General features: G+C 40.3%; 1 protein-coding gene across 41 annotated transcripts in view; it reads left to right on the forward strand.

The window, feature by feature from the left end:
• Nucleotides 1-19,639, forward strand: part of LIMCH1 (LIM and calponin homology domains 1) — a 343,072-nt gene that overhangs the window by 171,098 nt on the left and 152,335 nt on the right. For 19 of the 41 annotated variants that reach the window (XM_065544942.1, XM_074039697.1, XM_074039698.1 and 16 more), the window contains exon 1: nucleotides 8,552-8,712. The exons of the other annotated variants lie outside the window; for them this stretch is intronic. The gene's annotated coding sequence lies outside the window, so the exon portion shown is untranslated. Of the gene's footprint in view, nucleotides 1-8,551; nucleotides 8,713-19,639 lie in introns of those variants that run through there. 41 annotated transcript variants of the gene reach the window in all.

A 19,639-nucleotide genomic window follows, 5' to 3' on the forward strand; every position in this document is an offset into this window, starting at 1 on the left:
GTGAGTGGTCAGATGATCCTACCATTCAGTACCCTGACCCACTCAGAAACGCATTTTGGGGCAAAGGATGTACTTTTCTCTAATCAAAGATAAGATTTCAAATATGGTTAGAGCTTCCTGCCATGGATAAAAATGTAAGTTTCCATACGTTCTTTAGACTTTAGAAAGCTTTCCAAAGTTATCTGCTTTATTTTATGAAACTGACATCAGAACAGTTGCTATTTTGTTGAGTGAGATCAGAGTAGGGGAAGTGATGAAAGAGCTGTAGAGATTTCCACATTATGAGAAGAATAAAAATATTGTTTTGGACAAAACTAGACATACAAGACTGTTAACCTGAGTAGCACGAGTGAAAAGCCTTTATGCAGACTTCATCTTTTTAGGAAGATAACAATGCAATAAATTGGGGTCCTCGGTGCTTTGGATGTCTAACTGTCAAGAAAGGTTTTCCTGCAAATCCTACCTAAGAATTAGCTCTGGTGTGCCTCAACTCATCCTGATCAATGTCTTCTCTTTTCGTTTATATTCTTACAACTTCCTTTAGAAGTTCTAGAACTTTTACCTTCCCTCCAATAAGATATATAGATTACCTTAGAAAAAACTGCTTAAAGTTCTGTTCTCTGGGCTCTGTCTCTCCTCCAGTTAAAACTGTTGTTTTTCAGCCAGGCATGGTGGCTCATGCCTGTAATCCCTTTGGCACTTTGGGAGGCCAAGGCATGCAGATGACCTGAGGTCAGGAGTTCGAGATTAGCCTGGCCAACATGGTGAAACCCCGTCTCTACTAAAAATACAAAAATTAGCCAGACATGGTGGTGTGCGCCTGTAATCCCAGCTACTCAGGAGGCTGAGGCAGGAGAATTGTTTGAACCCAGGAAGTGAGCCGAGATTGTGCCATTGCACTCCAGCCGGGGTTACAAGAGTGCAACTCTGTCTCAAAAAAAAAAAAAAAAAAAAAGTCTTTTTGTCTGGCCAGGAGGAAGGCAAGGCAGGCAAGAGGGAGGTTAGAGGTGAAAGTTACCACAGTGATAACCATCACGTATCACATTCCTACTCCGCCCCAGGTGTAGTGCTAGATCATCCTTCCTAATCTTTACAACACACCTGCGATGTCATTATTGCTGTACCTTTACTCTAAAGTTCAAAGAAATGTCACCAGCTTTCCAACTAATAAGAGGCAGACTTGGTACTTGAATCTGGGTTTGCCTAGCTCTGTGTCTGTGCCTTTTCCATTGTGTTACACTCTCTCCATTAGACCTTAGGCTATAGAATTGAATCTCAACACTTTCAGGAAATTTGTTTGGAGACGGTGACCTCTAAGGAGACCTAAGTTGTTAGAAAACAGACTCTCATTTAAAATGTACTAACTCAACCAAATTCAGGAAGTGGCCTTTATGAAAAAGGCACTGCTCCATGTAATATTTCTACCATGGCCACTATCAAATCAGGCTTCACATGGCCACACCTAACAAGTGATCATAGGAAAGCCTTAGAATTCTTTAATGGAATCTTTAAAAAATATGTCAGAGTGATTTCATTCATAATATGCAACAGAATTTCCTAAAGTGCTCTCCTCTCTTTCTCTCCTACATTCATTCTCTGTCTCTTTCACACACACACACAGACACACACACCCCTCTTATACTTGCCAACCCTCCAAAACCTCAAATCTTTGAGTGACCTCAAAACTTTGAGCCTCACACTGTGCTAGTTCTTGCCTTCCTTGCTTCTTACCCTTTTGTCTGCTATGACTAACGGTTAGCCCTTTCCAGTGCAAATCAATCCAGCTAGACTGGGCTCCTTTTGCCCCCGATTCTGATTCTGGACAACAAAGACTCAGAGACAGGAAGACAGAATTCTCATTCATGGGTAGGGGAGAAGGAAGGGCTTCGAATAAAAACTCTCATGTGTTTTTCCTGCTACCCTGTGTTCTCTGTAGTAGTAGCATGGTATGACCTGGACTCTCTAGGGGTCGTCCTCCCCTTCCTTAGGGGAACAAGTAAAAACTGGTAGCTGAGTGATGTTCTGTGTGAAGGAGGCATATTTCACTGAGGGAAATGAATAGACATTGTGAAGTTTCTCAGCCAAAATGGAATTTAATGACACACTTTCCTTTATCCTCATCCCTGGCACAGTATGAGAAACCTCGGTTGTGTTCCCACACCACACACAGAGGGAATGCTCAATTTGCTGCTCTCAAGTTTGATGCCAACGCCAAGCCAACATAGAAGTGGTGGTTAGCATTTTAGTAGGTTTAGCCATGAAAGACTACACACTGCAGGGAAAATCAGCAAAACACATGAGGTCTTTGGTGCATTCCACCTGCGTTCAGTTGAAAGGTGGAATATGAACTTGTGGAATCTAAGTTTATTTACCGCCTCCCAGGTTGATAGAGCTTGTATGCTGCTGGTTGAAACAGCCTTCACAGTTAGCTTGTAAAAAAAGTACAGGTCATCTTGTGTCCCTCATCTCATAATTTTATATGGCTCCCTACTGAATGTGGAATAAAATCCCAACACTTCAGAAACGTATTTAAGGCTCTTCCTGAGTGAAGGTAACATTTGAGTAACATTCGAAAGTAACATTTATCTCTCACTTTGTACATCACGCTTGGAAACCAGGGCAGCAGATGATTCATGACCTAAACCAAAAGGCTTGACCACATGGTGAATACAGTGATAAAACTGTGTCAGATGGCGAGAGCAATTCTCCACTGTAGGTTGGACCGGGTGAAGGGGAGTTCTGATGCCCACTGGTGTAGGCTGGCTTTTGGTTGTTACTGATGTGCTTGGATCAGACCAACAAGTTAGTCCCCCTGCACATCTTTTGTGGGTATTTGGGAAGACTTAATAAGAATTTTTTGTCCCTCCACTCATCTTGTGGTTTTCTTATTTGGTGAGGGTTTTAGTTATCAATTGCTGTATAACAAATTACCCCAGAACTTAGTGGCTTAAAACAATAACATTTATTATCTCATAGTTCTATGGGTCAGGAATATGAGCAAGGCTTAGCTGGGTCTGTGGTTCAGGGTCCCTTACAAGGCTGCATTCAGGGTGTTGGTCAGTGTCATTTCCAGGCCAGAGTGGGGAGCTTAGAACTTCCGCTTCTAAGCTCACTCGTGGATATTGGCAGGATTCAGTTCCTCACAGGCTGTTGGCCAAAGCCATCCTTGGTTACTTGCCATGTGGGTCTTTCTATAGAACAGCTTAAGGGTTGCAGCTTGCATCATCGGAGTGAGCAAGCAGGAAAGGCCAGAGAAAGAAAGAGAGAGGGAGGGAGGGAAACAACAATCGAGATGGAAGTCACAGTCCTTTATAACCTAATCTCTGAAGTGATGTTTTATCAATTCTGCCTTATTCTATTAATTAAAAGCAAGTCACTAGGTCCAGCCCACACCCAAGGGGAGGAGGTTCCACAAGGGTCTGAATGCCAGGAGGAAGGGATCTCTGGGAGCTCTTTAGAAGTTTCTTGTCACAGTGAATGAAATGGTTGTATCCATCTATTGAGCAGCCAGGGCATGGATCTCTCATTCTCCTGAACATGGGCTCCTTGTGCTTATAGGACTTTAAAGATAACACAGTTTTCCTTGGACAGCCTTTCTTGCATGAAATCCAAGGTCTTTTTTCTAATTTTCTTCTGCACATATACACCAAATAGAGATGATGTGTTCTCTCTCATGCCTTCCAAGTAAAAATCCACTTCAAGACATAATTCCTGCCTTTTAGGAGACTACTTTCTAGAAGGCAAATGTAGAAGAGAGGTCAGATGTAAGGTAGACTGTGAAATGTTGATGAAGCATAACATGCAAGAAATACCAAGGAAGAAATTTTGATTTGTGATTAAGAACTTTGGAAGAGGTGGGATTTGAACAGGGCATCTACAAATAGTGAAGATCATGGAGTTAGAGGAAGAAAAACTAGCTTCAGGGCATGGAATGAGAAAGGCTCTGAGTCAGAAGAACCTGGGTCTTATCTGGAAATGGCTATCATTTGCATTATTTGCACTGGGTCCAGTGGCTGCAGCTGGACACAGAATCCCTGAGAAAAATCCATGCTTGGAAACTGGACCAGGAATAGTAAGCTGAGACCAGAAATGCCATCTGGGGGTGTTTGGACTCATTTTTTGTGCAGTAAGAGCCACTGAAAACAAGGGAATCTTGTGTTCCAGATAACTGAGGTGGCCGTGTAGAAAGCTGATTATGGTAAGATACCAGCAATAAAAGTCAAGTAGGAGATAAGTAGTCCGAATGAGAGAGATGAACACTTAAACCTTAGTAGAAGCAGTGGGATTAGAGATGAGGAGACAGGATTTGCTTTTCACTAAATGTAATATTTACATCATCAATGATGAGACACACCATTTTTAAAAATTATAGCTCATTTTAAAAAGCTGCTAATTCAATGATGACACAATGCTAAGCCACTAGCAATGAAAAATGCATCTTTATTTCAGAGGTTAAAAAAAGTGTACATCTTAGAACTGATGAAATACAACAGATAATCTTAGGAAGATGACATTTGCATTTTGGACTTGAGCAATGTGGAGGATTCTGATGCCATTAATAGGAATCATGGGAACATGGGAATGAGAAATGGGTTCCAAAAGAAAAGATGCATTCTCTTTTGGATATATTGAGTTGGCTATCTCTAAAAGATATTCATGTGCAGATGTCTGGCAGACTATTAGAAATGCTGGTTTGGAACTCAGGGAAAAAGTTACAAAAAAATTGGACTAGGTTAATGAATGGATTATTTTGAAGTTAAATCCTTATGCTTAAGTGTAAATGAAGACTTTTTTTTTCTATAACCACAAGCTATGAAGTTCCCCTCCCCCTTCAAATTATAGTATTGTCTTTGGAGTGTTTGATCCACATTGGCAGGGATTGGGAGAAGGGAGTGAAAAAAAGGAGTTTGAGACTACAGGAAAAGTCATTAGCAATTGCACTTAGAATTGAAAATCATGACAGAAAGACCAGTGCAGTGGCTCTTGCCTATAATCCCAGAATTTTGGGAGGCTAAGGCAGGTGACTGCTTGAGCCCAGGGGTTCAAGACCAGCCTGGCAACATGGCGAAATCTTGTCTTTACTAAAAATACAAAAAATTAGCCAGGCATGGTTATGCATTCCTGTAGTTCTAGCTACTTAGGAGGCTGAGGTAGGAGAATCACCTGGGCCTGGGAAGTCAAGGCTGCGAGCCGTAAATGTGCCACTGGACTCCAGCCTGGGTGATGGGAGTGAGACCCTGTCACAAAAAATAAAAAAGAAAGATTTTCATATAATTGACAATTCATTGAGATATCATGTCCACCCCATCTTGTACCCTGCAGCCTCTCTTATACTAACCCTGATATTTCATTCTTAGTACTAGATGAGTGTATTAGTTTGCTCTGATGGCCATAACAAAGTACCACAGATTGGGTGGCTTAAATAATAGAAATGTATTTTGTCAATTCTGGAGGTTAGAAGTCTGAGATCAAGGTGTGAGCAGAGTGGGTTTGTTCTAAGGCCTGTCTCCTTGGCTCGCAGATGGTTGCCTTCTCCCTGCATCTGCACATGGTCTTTCCCCTGTATGTATCTGTGTCCGTATTTTGCCTTTTTATAAGGACACTGTCATATTGGATTAGGGCCCCCTCAGATGACCTCATATAACTTAATTACCTCCTTATAGTCACTACAGTCACATTCTGAGTTAGAAAGGGTTAGGAGTTCAAGATATGAATTGGGGGAGGGAGGAGGAGACAATTTAGCCCATAACAGTGGGTTAGCCAGCTAAGCCCTTAAATTCTTATTCACATGTGTTTTGAATGCCTAGACTTGCTAGCTGAAGTCTAATATCCTCTTTCTGCACCACAAACTATTTTTCCAAATTTGTTTCCATAATTATTCTGTGTCTCTGCCGAGGTAGAAGGTTATATATAGCAGTGCTGTAAAGCTTTTTTCCCCCCTTCATTTTTTTTCCCTTTCCTGTTCCCGAAAAAAAAAAAAATGCCATTCTTTGAAGAAAGAAACCACTTGTTCTCCCTTATCTTTCATTGAGCAGCATTTAGCAGAATTTGTGACATTACATCAGTTCCTCACTTTTTTCCCTTAGGAATAAACCTTCAATTACAAACTGTGAGCAAAAAATATATAATAGCAGGAAACACATATTTCAGCCGAAGTCTGACTTCTTTTTTTCCATAGTTATAACTTACCTAGAGGATAACTTTCTGCGGAACTAATTCTTAGCATGTATTCCAAACCCAAGTTTATAGGGATTTTATTGTTTGACAACAGGAAAAAAATACCACCAAATATATGAAAGTATCATTTGAAAGAGGAGACCATGCTAGGCTGAAACAGCACTTCTCTTAAAACGTGCCTTCCTCTGGATTGTTTTTATAGGAAGTTTGCCTTGGCAAGCATTTCAAAAGAACTCACTAGTCACCTCTCTTGTAATTAGCTGGCTTTCTGCTAGAATCTTAGGTCTACCTTCATCTCAAATGGGTGCAAAAATTACTTCCTCTCTGTCACTCTGTCCACAGTATAAAATACTAGATTCCTGAGTAGCTTGATATCTAATTTTTCCTTTCTATAATTTAACTATATTCAGTTTAAGGTTTTGATTGAACTTAAACATAACATTAAAAAATGGGATGATCGATATAATGTTATAGGAGTGGTCGTTTCCCTCTTTTCCCTCAGGGTTAAAAGAATGGTACTTTTTCCTCACAAAAATCTGTATCTCCAGCCATGGAAAGAATATCAGACAAACCTAAATTGAAGGATATTCTATAAAATACCCGACCAGTATTCTTCAAAACTATCAAGGCCATCAAAAGCAAGGCACGTCTGAGAAACAAGGAAAGTGCAGAAAAAGTTAAGGAGACATAATGCTTAAATATCATATGGCATTCTAGATGGGATCTTAAAACAGAAAACGCATATTAGGGAAAAACTAATGAAATCCAAATAAAGCATAGATTTACTTAATAGTAGCATACCAGTGTTTATCCATTAACTGTGATAAATGTACCATAGGAATGTAAGATGTAAGACATGACTTATACTGAAACTCTGCATATTATCTTTGTAGCTTTCTATAAATCTAAAACTATTCTAAAATAAAAAGTTAACTTAAAATAGGATGAATGACAATAAAGATAAAAGAGCATAATGCAAGGAAACTATGAAATAGGCAAGGAAATACAGAAGTTATTAATAAATATTAAATGTCAGCCTACCGCTTGATGTATTCGTATCAATAAATGGCAGGATACCAGTGAGTCCATTGGCATATTAATCCAATAAACTTTTATAAATGATGAATTGGTTGTAAACATTGTGTTTTATAGCATTTGAAAATTCCAAATGGTAACTCCGCACACGATGCTTCTGCTCACATATTTCAGCATCCTGTTTTTAGAATCTGCAGAAAGAAATATTTCATGTCCTTTAGGGAGGTTTAATAAAAAGCAACAGGTGGAAAATGGATTTTGCAGTAGCATGAACAGCCATAACCATAAATACTAGTACCTCGGAATTATACCAGCAGAGGACTGTAAACACATTAATCTCCCAGCAGTGCAGAAATTCCATTCTCAGATGTCATCTCAATTTCAGGCACAAAGATTGAATGCCTCTGTTTAAATTCAAAACACTGAATGGATATGATGATCCTTTATTTTCATGGGGATTCATGGAGTGAGTTTGCCAGTTTCCTCATCTATAAGATGGGGTTGATAAATCCCATCTCAGTATTCTGGGATTAAATGAGATGATATACATAAAATACCTAATATGATAGATAGTACGCAGGATTTTTTTTTTTTTTTTTGAGACGGAGTCTCGCTCTGTTGCCCAGGCTGGAATGCAGTGGCGGGATCTCAGCTCACTGCAAGCTCTGCCTCCCGGGTTCACGCCATTCTCCCACCTCAGCCTCCGAGTAGCTGGGACTACAGGCACCTGCCACCACGCCCGGCTAGTTTTTTGTGTTTTTAGTAGAAATGGGGTTTCACCATGTTAGCCAGGATGGTCTCGATCTCCTGACCTCGTGATCCACCCGCCTCAGCCTCCCAAAGTGCTGGGATTACAGGCTTGAGCCACCGTGCCCGGCCAGGATGTTTTCAATAAATGGTAATTTACTACTTATTATGCCCATGAACATTAGCAGGGCCTTGGAATCTCAGAACTAGAAGCCACTTGGAGATTTACTTTTTGAAACACTATTATTTTACAAACAAGGAAACTGAGACCAGAAAGCAGTGACTTGCCTGGAGTCAGGCAGCAACTTTGTTTCAGAGTTGGGACTTGAGTCTTTGTTCCTCAGGTCCCACTTGGGTGCTTTTTCCAGATTCAGATTTCCTGACAGTACTGCAAACCTACTGTGTGCTAGTGGCTGACGCAAAGCTCTCTGCAGAATTCCAATCTTGGCATCTCTACCTCTGAAGATGCCATTCCCCTTCCTCAGAGGGAACGGGCTTCTCCGCCTCCCTCTCCAATAGGTGTGGCAATCAGCTCTCTTCCAGTTCCCTTTCACTGCATCAGCATTTCAGCCACTGCAGCCTGCTTGTGGACAGAGCAGGGTTGGCAGTGGTGACGACTGTTTTGGGAAAGGAAATGTAAGGGCATTTCGGCTGCCGTGCTGGGGCTGACTAGGAGCACACAGGAGACATGCCCCTCCCATCTCCCAGAGTGGGTCGGCTGGAGTTCATTGTGGAGTGTGAGGACAAGTGGGGGTAAGTAAAATACGTTGTATAAAAAATAGATGCTTAGGGGTATCCATGATGGAAAGAAGGAAGCTATTTAGACTTTAAAACTTGGTTTAAAAAAAAAAGTTACTTTTTATTCACTTATTAGTATGGCAAAAATAATATGAAAATTACTTTCCTGTGGATTCATCTTGTCCTTTGGTAACTGTTAGCACCTGTTGCTTTTAATTAAGCTTTTCCCACTTTAAAGTCCCTAAGGAAAGCATTGTTTTTTATTTTCCGGTATGTGGTAGAAGACACATAACTCTATTAGTTTAGTCAAAATAAAAGGGATTTTTGAGAATTTTGAGAATGAAAAGCAACTTGGCTACATTTTTAAGATGTGGTCCAGCAGCACTTGGTGTCATGGGGGAGATGTGGCTGCATTCATGGGGGAGCTGCTTCACCTGAGCCCCGGCCACATTCTGCTCCTGACTCTACGGCCCCCTTTGCTTTTTAAAAACTTCCGTATCTTAAAATGAGGATGGAAAGAAGTGAGGAGGACAATGGGGAGGCAGGGAGGAGTCTGGAGGGAAGGGCTGCGTCTCCAGCCTTGCCCACTTAGTCCTTGTCCTTCAAAGTCACTATTTACTGCAGGCCAGGAAAGGAATGGGGGTTATTTCTGGACAATTGTGTCATAAAATCCCGTCAGACCTGTCTGAATGCTAAACGCTCCATGGCATTGGTTATCCAGGGGAAGAAAATTTTCCTTAGCCAAATTTATGAGACTGGGTTGAAAACCAGGTTGAAACAGAACCTGGCGAATCCCCATGGCAAAATGATTCATCTTGTGGAGTCGGAAAATCTATTTTTATCACCTTTATTCAGCCAGCTCCTGATTTTGATTCTCTCACTGAGCTACGGCCATTTCCTTCATGGTGCTGAATAGACCAAATGTCTCAGGAGTCTGAAACTTCTCTCCCCCAACTCCCAGTGTGGCTGATTCAGCAGCCCTGGGAAAAGGGGTTTGTCCTGTACTGCACGGGGTGGGTTCTGCACAAGGTGAAGGTCAAATAAAGCTGAGAGGCTGCAAGTGTTAGCAGCAGGCCTTTGACTCAGGAATCCTGCCTGAGGGTATGTGCCACTCTGCTCTCCTGCTCTCTCTGTAAGGTGACTAGAAGGTGACTGGGCAGCCGTTAACTCCTCCAATTTTGAAGACCTTCCCAAGGGAAGAAAGGGCAAGAATAAGCCACTCTCCTTATAGCTGCCTTTGCATCTCCTCAATCTAATCATCGGGCAGAGAGGGACTTCCTGGCATCATTGTATTCATTTTCCCATTTCCATTTAGTTCTATAACTATGCATTCCAGGCTGCTACATAGTCCCAGCTGGTTCTTGCTGGAGTCCCAGCTAATGCTGGGAGGAGTGGCAATTGCTTTCTATAATAAGAAAGTTGAAAGGATAAAGATATGGAAGAAGAACTCACTCTTGAGTTTCCTTTTCTAATGGATTCAGCATGCTTACTCTCTGGGAGCTATAACAAATGGTGATTAGGAAAGCAACAGGAATGTTGACTAGATAGGAACAGTGACCATGGCTGTTGGGAGCATTCCCTGCACCTGGTATATAGTAGGCACTCAATAAATATTTGGGAAATGAATGGCCAGGATACTGTTCCTCACAGGCTTCAGTTGGCCTTCTTGACAGCTCTCCTTCAAGACGTAGTATGCAGGGCAGCTGGGAGCTGACATTCTGGAGTGAGATGGCCTGAGTTCAAATCCTGGATTGGCAGCTTCTCAGTTGTGTGCTGATCTTTGGCACGCAGCACAATCATTTGTTTCCTTGTCTGTAAAAATGGACGTAAGATAGTAACTACCTTATATGGTTTTCATGCAGAGTAAATTAATTAACATGGGTAAAGAGTATAGATATTTTTTTCTTGTCATGTGGTTCAAGATATGAAGAAGAAGAAAAGCAGGAGTAGGAAAAGAAGGAGAAAGAGGAGGAGGAACTTTGGCTATTGGGATAAATTTGGGACCCTTTGAGATTTTGGCCCTGCCTTTTAGGTGGAATAATTCCCTAAACCATGATTCAGTGATGTTTAAACCTTCTACTGTCCTATAGAGAGAATAATTTGAGAATAAAAGAATAAAATGGTCCAGACATGGTGGCTCATGCCTGTAATCCTAGCACTTTGGGAGGCTGAGGCGGGTGGATCACCTGAAGTCAGGTGTTTGAGACCAGCCTGACCAATGTGGCGAAACCCTATCTCTACTAAAAATACAAAAGTTAGCTGGGCATGGTGGTGGGCACCTGTAATCCCAGCTACTCAGGAGGCTGAGGCAGGAGAATCACTTGAACCTGGGAGGTGGAGGTTACAGTGAGCCCATATCGCACCACTGCACTCTAACCTGAAAAGAAAAAAAAAAAAAGAATAATAAAATGGATTTCAGGGGGAAAATGATGACAAATTATTGCCACGAGTTATTGAACTCCTGCTCCTTGCCAGGTACTAACCATATTCAGTGTTGAAACAAACTGTCAGTACTTGCCCTGATGGACGCTGCAGTTGACTCTCGAGGGCTGCTGGGCACTGTGAATTCAATGGTTCAGCGAACACAGCTGCTACATTCCTTGTTCTCTACCTTTTAAAAAGGAATGTTGAGTGGATCTAGAAGGATGAAGCTTCAAACTTAGCTCCCAACAGGGAACGAGGGGTAAGGAAGTAGGGAGAGATTTGTGTGTGTATAGAGTGGCAGACGAAGTCTAACTGTACAGCAGTATAAAGGCAGTGAAAGAAATGTAGACATGGTCATTGGATTGAACCATGAAACTGAAGGGAAATCCAAAGCAGTGATGTATCATCAACCTGCGAAATGTAAAGAAGCACATTAAGTAGTGAAAGAGTGAAAGAACCAAAGCAGTTGTTGTAATGATATAAAATAAGAGCCATAGCTTATTAGACCCTCAGAGTCCCAAAGCCCAACCTTGGGAGTATAGATTCAGGAAGGCTGGATTCCTTTGGCATCCTCTCTTTTCAGCTGTGGGTACTGCCACAGCAGGTGAGCTTGTGTTTGGTCCCTTTCAGAGCCTGGAGTCTCCCATCTCTTGGAAATACAAGGGTATGTATGAGCTACCAACTCCCATCTGGCTTAGATGGTCTGTGGAACATTCTATTTTAATTTGGTGAGTCCTTTTTTGACTCTAGAGTCTTCAACAGTACCTGCCCTTCACACCGTTCTCTCACCTTTGCCAGATCTGCTTTTGAGTAGCAGTTTTATCCCTAGATGTCTTATAGCCCAGACCTGGTAAATCACCAATGTGAATTATAGAATGGAATCATTTTTCATCCTGCTTTCATCCCAGTGGTGGATTAATTTTTTGGATCTCTGTTTTCTGTAAGCAGTCATTTCTTCCACAGCAGCCATCTGTGAAGAAACAGAGCTTACGAAATGACTGGGGCATGTTTTACATGGCTGTGCTCTGTTCCTTCTGTTTGATTCCCATGTAAGCTTTGGCAGTGATTTCCACAAGCATTTCTGTGGGAGGTGCTGGAGAATGACTTTGGTAAACAGCCCCTTGGCTATTGTTGGCTCTTTCCCTGCAAATACCATAAAGGACACAACTTGAAAAGTCGCTGTGGTTTCTGAGCCCCTCCTTGGGCCGATCCCAGGTCTGACATCTGAAAAGCTGAACTCAGCCATGCTTGTGGTAGAGCAGCGATGTGGACTGGGTCTGTGTTTGCCTGGCTTCTTCTGGGCCACTCTGGGATGGATGGGAGCTCTGACCATAGAACTTACTCCCCTCCCCTCATTACACATCCTGGGATTTTCACACTAGCCCTCAATCTGCTGGAGTCTTTTTAGATAGAATCTCATTTCATCTTCCCCGTTTCCATTTCAGGTTTTCATTCCACTAAGAATGGAGTGGCTGGTTCCATTGAGAACCAGCCTTAGGAGTTCTCAATGTATTGATTTTATTTACACTGCTAGTGTTACATTTTGTTTTTAGGAATATGGAGAAGCTTAGGGAATTTTTGGACATATGTTTTTCTTTCTTTCTTTCTTTTTTTTTCCCCTAATGGCCAAAGGATTCTGCTCTCAAATTACTCAATCAGGGTAATTAAGGACTAAAAAAATTTAAATGTGTGAATTTAATGGTAAAAACTTGAAGGAAAAACTACCTTCCTTATAGGAAGAAGAGAAAAATTGTTATAAATAAACTTGTTAGAAAGAGAAAACTGATTTACCAGCAACTGAACACCATTTTGTTTCTTGATTTTTTTTGCCATTAAATAGGCTATGCTATTTCCTGAAGTTGACCCATTTTCCTTGCTTCTGCCAACACTCCCTTAAGATAAGCATTTATGAAGTTTATTCCATGCTAATATTTCAATTGTTTCCAGAATCCGTCCCATCACAGCAGCTTCCATACTGCCAGGGATCTTGACGTCAGTATTTCCTGAAGTTAGAGGACGGTCTTACATGTATGTAAGTGCAGGTATCTATAGTAAGAGAGAACAACTTGCTATATAGTGCTTATATGAGTCAATGCCATTAAAGTGAAAATAAGAACTAAAAAAATTATAACATTGTCCTCACATTATTTTTAAAGCATTATCTGTTTTGATGCTGGCAAAACTGATTACCTTATATAATGGCCAAAGGAACTATTCACTTTCAAGAAATAAGCAACTAGCCTGTCTTTGTTTTCATCAGCGTGTTTTTTGGTGACTAATATGTTGATTTGATGAAAGCTAATTGCACAAACTTGCGATTTGTGGGGAAGAAAGTAACACATTGAACTATGTCTAACAGATGTGGGTGTTCATTCCATTGGTGGATCCAGCACTTTCTTCCTCAATAAAGAGTATTTGTTCCTAAAATAACTGGTGTCCTTCAGGGCACAGAATGTCTAACTCAGCTAAAGGTATTTAATTTATATTATAAATGTACATATATATTTTATGAATTTTAATAGAAATATGTTAATTTATATTTATACATTTAAACATAAAAACATAAAATACATGAAATATGTTTGAGTGTATTGTTAGGGACATCTTTGGGCCCCTGTGGATATACTGTTTTTTCCCTAACATAACTTACATTTAAGAAAATTGTATTTTTTCATGAAATTTACTCAAGTAAGACTGTAGGCTGAGTTTAATGTATATGACAACTTAACTTTCGGCCCATATTGCACCAAGTTAAAGCTTTCTTCTTTGTCTTTGAGCACAAGAATAAAAGCTGGCATACTATCCGATAGACTGAAATGTGTCCTCACGGTCATTTTGACTACCTTATGAGCATGATTAATTGACAACATGTTGTTACTATCTTAATTCTTTGGTCTGAGTCTCAGCTCCTGTGTCAGACCTCTGAGTCCCAAACGTAGCACCACAGTCTGGGTCTTCACATCTTGGCCAGGTTTCTGTTAAAAAAACAAAGGTGCCTCTGTGTTATACTTTTATGGAGCACATGTGGTGTGTATTTATTTTGTGATAGGTTTTTATCACTTGGTAGAAAGATGTTACTGTATCTTAAGTGAATGTTCGTTTTCACCCCGTTGCTCCACAGACCCTAGTTGTTTCTTTCCATGGGCGATGGATTTTTAGGAGAATGTTCATAAACCTGCTATGAAAATCTTTCTTCTCCAGATGTTTACTTCTATATTTTTATCTGAAATTCAACCTTTTCACCTATGGACATGCTTCCCTGCAGCAAATAACACGACAAACTCTTTGTCTTTATATTTCAGACTCCCCACCCATTCCCCCCTGCCCTGAGCCTTCTCAATTCCAAACCTATGATTATGCTGGATGCTTTACATGTTATGCTCCAGCTTGTAATGGGCCAACTGAAAGATAAACTGCTATTAAATACATCTATGACTCTTTTGAGCACAAATAGAGCTGCTGAAAGAGTTTAAAAACATAGTGACTCCTCGAAAGACTGTGAACATTCTTGAACCCTTTGAATCAAAGTGAATTTTCTTCACTCTCTGTGTGTGGGTATACACTGAAGCTTATAAGAAAGAACCTCAGTAGCAAGATATTTGAAGCCTTTTGTGTTCTTAACCCTGCAAGGTTTTTCTTGGCAAGACTTGAAGAAAATGTAGCTGTCGTCTATTTTCTGCTCCTGTTGAGGGGAGCAGTTGAGTCTGGGAGGCCTCTGATGTGTTGGGGAGAAGCCTGCAGAGTAGAGAAGAGCCCAGAAGCTCCAGGTGCACAGTGATTCCCTAGTTATTCCATTACCTAGTTACCTGGTTTTCTATTACCTAGCCACCGAGTTATTCCATTCCATTCAACCTCCTCTCCAAGCAAGGCTGGGTTGTTCTTCTATTTTGATCTTTTCTCATGTGTCTCTGTTGCTGTGGAGCTGCGACATCAAAGCCTACCCCAGACCACACGTGTCTTCTGTTGCCACTACGTTTCCCTCTGGACACTGGATCAGCCCTACTGCCATTAGGATGCTTGTGCTTTCCAGGAAGCCTCAATTTATCTGTGCTGGGGCAGCTGCTGAGGACTACACAAGCTTCGCTGTCATGGGTTTAGCCTTCAGGGACTCCCCCACTTGCCTAAGTTACCTCTTGGGTCCTTGATTGAAACTCCAGTTGCCAAGTAATGAAGATACAGAATTTTGCATTGATCTCTCTTCCCTTTGCCATCTTACCTGTTTCCATTCTGAAAAGAACTGCTCTGAACTGGCAAATGCCTACAAGGGACTTCAGTGTCATAGGACAGGCTACTTTGACTCCTTTGTATAACCTCAGAGTCACTGCCAGTACAAGGGTAAAACAGATTTTGTTAATCGTACTCAAATTCAGTGTGATGTGAGCTGTTGGAATGCTAAGAAAAACTTAGAGATATTTTTAGCAAAAATGAAATATTTTGATGCCTATCGCTCACCTGAAAATTTTCCCAGATTGGCTATTTCTAGATTTTTAGCAGCTTCACAAAGGGGTATTGTGTTTGAGTCGGAAGAGAAAAATATTTTTATTTCCTGTCCTTGACGTTTAGTGGAATTGATAAAAAGCATCAAGGATCTTTGAGTTCTGGATCTCCTCCAAAAAAACACATTATGTAAGAAAGGACTTGAATGGTTTTTTCCTGTTTGTCAGTATGAGGGGAGAGTTACTGTGGAAAGTGAAGGGCAGTGATCAGCAGGATTGGAAAACAAAGAGCTTTACTAGAAAATCACAGCAAGGGTGATCAGGCAGTTACCCTATTATCTGGCTCTAAACTTAATATTGACATTGACAACCGCTTTTACATCCTCCCCCCAACATAGTTAACAGGCTCCTTACTCATTCCTGAAAAGGCACTGTAGCAACTTGAGTTGTAGGGTTGTTGGAACTACCTGATGTTTTATTAAATGGTTATTTAATCAATAAATGATTGAGTGATCATCTCATGGCTGATCAGAAAGTATTCATTAAAAAAGTCATAGGTTTAACTTTTTTAAAAGTCAAGTCAACGCAGAGCTTATGTATTTAAGCAGTTGGAAGACAAAATATTAATATGTTCGGTTAAGGATATCCATTTCATTTCATACTTGGCAGTTAATTTTTTTTTTTGGCCATAGTTTACATGGTCCAACTGTTAGGTTGGTTAAATTTGCCAATATGAAATATTAACAATGGGGTGAATGCTTTATGAAAACAAATTGTTTCTGCTTGGTCTACCTGTTTATTCATTCATCAAGATTTCCCAGCCTCTGTCAACTGATTTCTAAGCAGACATTTGGTGATATATTGTTATAGGAGTAAATAATATGTTATAGAAATAGAAAACTGCCTTCCATGTAGAGTAGAAAGAAGCCTTCATTGGTCTGTTTTTTTGTTGCTGTTGTTTTTTTTGAGATGGAGTCTCACTCTGTCACCCAGGCTGGAGTGCAGTGGTGTGATCTCAGCTCACTGCAACCTCCACCTCCCTGGTTCAGTCAATTCTCCTGCCTCAGCCTCCCGAGTAGCTGGGAGTACAGGCGTGTGCCACCATGCCCAGCTAATTTTTGTAATTTTAGTAGAGATGGGGTTTCACCATGTTGGCCAGGCTGGTCTCAAATTCCTGAGCTCAAGTGATCTGCCTCCCTTGGCCTCCCTTGGCCTCTCAAAGTGCTGGGATTGTAGGCATGAGCCACCGTGCCCAGCCTGTATTTTTTTAAATAAAAATAATCCTTGGATAACTGTTTGTTGTTCTGTTACACTTGTCTATCTATAGAATGAAATCAATGTGTTTTTTTTTCTCCACTTTCTTCTTTTTTATTCTTCTTTAGCCCTTTAGCCCCATCATCCCATCTCTTTGTTCCTAATTCTTTCAAATGCTTTAACCACACTATTTTCTTACCTGATTTCTGTTCCACTTAGCATGCTATTCCAGGCAATGAATGTGTTGCTTCCCCTGTGATAGATTATGGCACTAAAATAGTAATGAGCTTTAGTACAATAGGAGCAAAAATTACTCTCCTAGGTAAGCCCCATTCTTCCCCTAGCTCATTTCAGTGTTCCATTAGCCACAGAAATGCCAAGGATTCTACATACCTACATATATATGTATATATGGAGAGGGAGAGAGACAAGCAAGAGAGAGAAAAAGAGAGAGAGGTTGAGACCGAGATTGAGACAGAGAGAGCTATTTCCCTGTCAGTTCTTTATTACTGGAAGGGTCAAAGATTTGCAAATGGAGATTTTTCTTTACATCTTCTTCTTCCTATTATCCTTTTTTGTAAACAATGTTTATTTTATTTTTAATTGACAAGTAATAATTATATATATTTCTGGGGTACAAGGTGATAAGGTGCTCTTATAATGTCTATACAGTGTGGAATGATCAAATCAGGCTAATTAACATGTCTGTCAACTTATTCTTTGTGGTGACTTATTTCTTTGTGGTGAGAACATTTAAAATCTACTCTTCACACAGTTTTGACATATATATTGTTATCCGCTGTAGTCGCTATGCTGTCTAATAGATCACTAGAACATACTCCTCCTGTCTAACTGGAATTTCATGTGCTTTGACTAATATGTCACCTTTCTCTACCCACCCCTTACCTCCTCCTCAGCCTCCAGTAACCCCCATTCTACTCTCTACCTCTATGAGTTTGGCCTTTTTAGATTCCACATATAAGTGAGATCATGTGGTATCTGTCTTCCTGTGCTTTTTATTCTTTTTTTTTTTTTTTTTTTTTTGAGATGGAGTCTTGCTCTGTCACCCAGGCTGGAGTGCAGTGGCACGATCTCTGCTTACTGCAAGCTCTGCCTCCCAGGTTCACGCCATTCTCCTGCCTCAGCCTCCCAAGTAGCTGAGACTACAGGCGCCCACCACCATGCCCGGCTAATTTTTCGTATTTTTTAGTAGAGACGGGGTTTCACCGTATTAACCAGGATGGTCTCCATCTCCTGACCTCGTGATCCGCCCGCCTTGGCCTCCCAAAGTGCTGGGATTACAGGCGTGAGCTTTTTATTCTTAAAGATATCAACTGCAGAGGCCCAGCTTCATCCCCTGTCTTAGCCACTTCCCAGCCCAGGGTGACCTTGGGCTAATAATTTAATTTTACTCTAAGTTTCACATGTTTTCATCTGTAAAATGATTAACTATACTACTGACCATAGAAGACCATTGTAAGGATTAAATGAGCTAATATATATAATAAAATATACAGATATTATGAATATATATGCATACATAATATATACAGATATATGTATATTATATATCAATGTATAATAGTATACATATACACATATATAATATATACATATACATTATAAATATATACATAAATAATATATAAATATATAAAATATAAACATACATATATACACATTATAAATGAATACAATATAATATACATTATAAATATATATAATGTTTTATAACATATAATATGTGTGTGTGTGTATATATATATAAAACAACGAGTACATTTACCCAGTGCATGGTATGTGCTCAGAAAAAGATGACTGTAGTAATGGTGCTGGTACAGGTGTTAATGTCATTCCTATTCTTCCCTAAACCTCTATTTTTCCATCTATTAAATGGCATAGTAATAGTACTTAACTCATTAATTTGTGAGGAATAAAGGCATATGGATCAACGTAGCATGTTGCCTGGCACATTATAAGGTCTAAGTGAATGGTGATGGATACTTCTTCAATGATACAGATCATTGTACTTCTTCTGTTTATCCCTACCCTTTCTTTAAGGCTTACACTTTAATCCATAATCTTACCATGAGGCCCTGAAATTACACTAGCCTAGTCAATTTGAGCCAGTGATTTGCTTTCTTCATTTCTGTTTCTCATTTGTAAAATGAGAGTGTTGAACTAAGTACTCTGAATAGTTTCTTCCTCTAAAGTATTTTCACAACCATTTTATCTCACTCAACTCATTTTAAGAAATACTATTAGTTTAGTAAGGTTTTTGGTGGAGTGGGGGCAAAGAGGCTCATCCAAGAGAGCCTCTTTGGTTGTTCAGTCAGTTTTCTGTTATTCAAAAAGTTGGACTGTTTTGTTTGATTAATGACACCATCAACTGGCCCTATTCCAAAGTGTAATTGATCAGTCCATAATTCCCCAAGTCATTCTTATTTCCTATGGTTATATTTTTAATTTATAAACCCTTGGCCAGTTTCACCAAAAATGAAATCCTGATGCCTTCCAGATATATGTTCCAAATATCGAGAAGCAGTATTCAATTTTGTCTCTTTGCCAATGGCTGCTCTCACCTTGTTCCAACTCCCAAATCCCCATCTCGTTTTTTCCTTTTTGGAGAAGAGTCGTGAAAAACTGGTTTCCATTAAATTCCATCACCCCTAGAGGCAGGAGGACTAAGTATGCAGTGCGGTTTCAGGCCAGGAACATTGGACTGGAGGCGCAAAGAGCTGGGTTGCAGAGCTGGCTCTGCCTCCAGAGCTGAGGGGCTTTGGGCAGGGTACTTTTTTTTTTTTTTTTTTTTTTTTGAGACGGAGTCT

This window comes from Macaca fascicularis, chromosome 5, assembly GCF_037993035.2.
Source record: "Macaca fascicularis isolate 582-1 chromosome 5, T2T-MFA8v1.1".
NCBI lineage: Eukaryota > Metazoa > Chordata > Mammalia > Primates > Cercopithecidae > Macaca > Macaca fascicularis.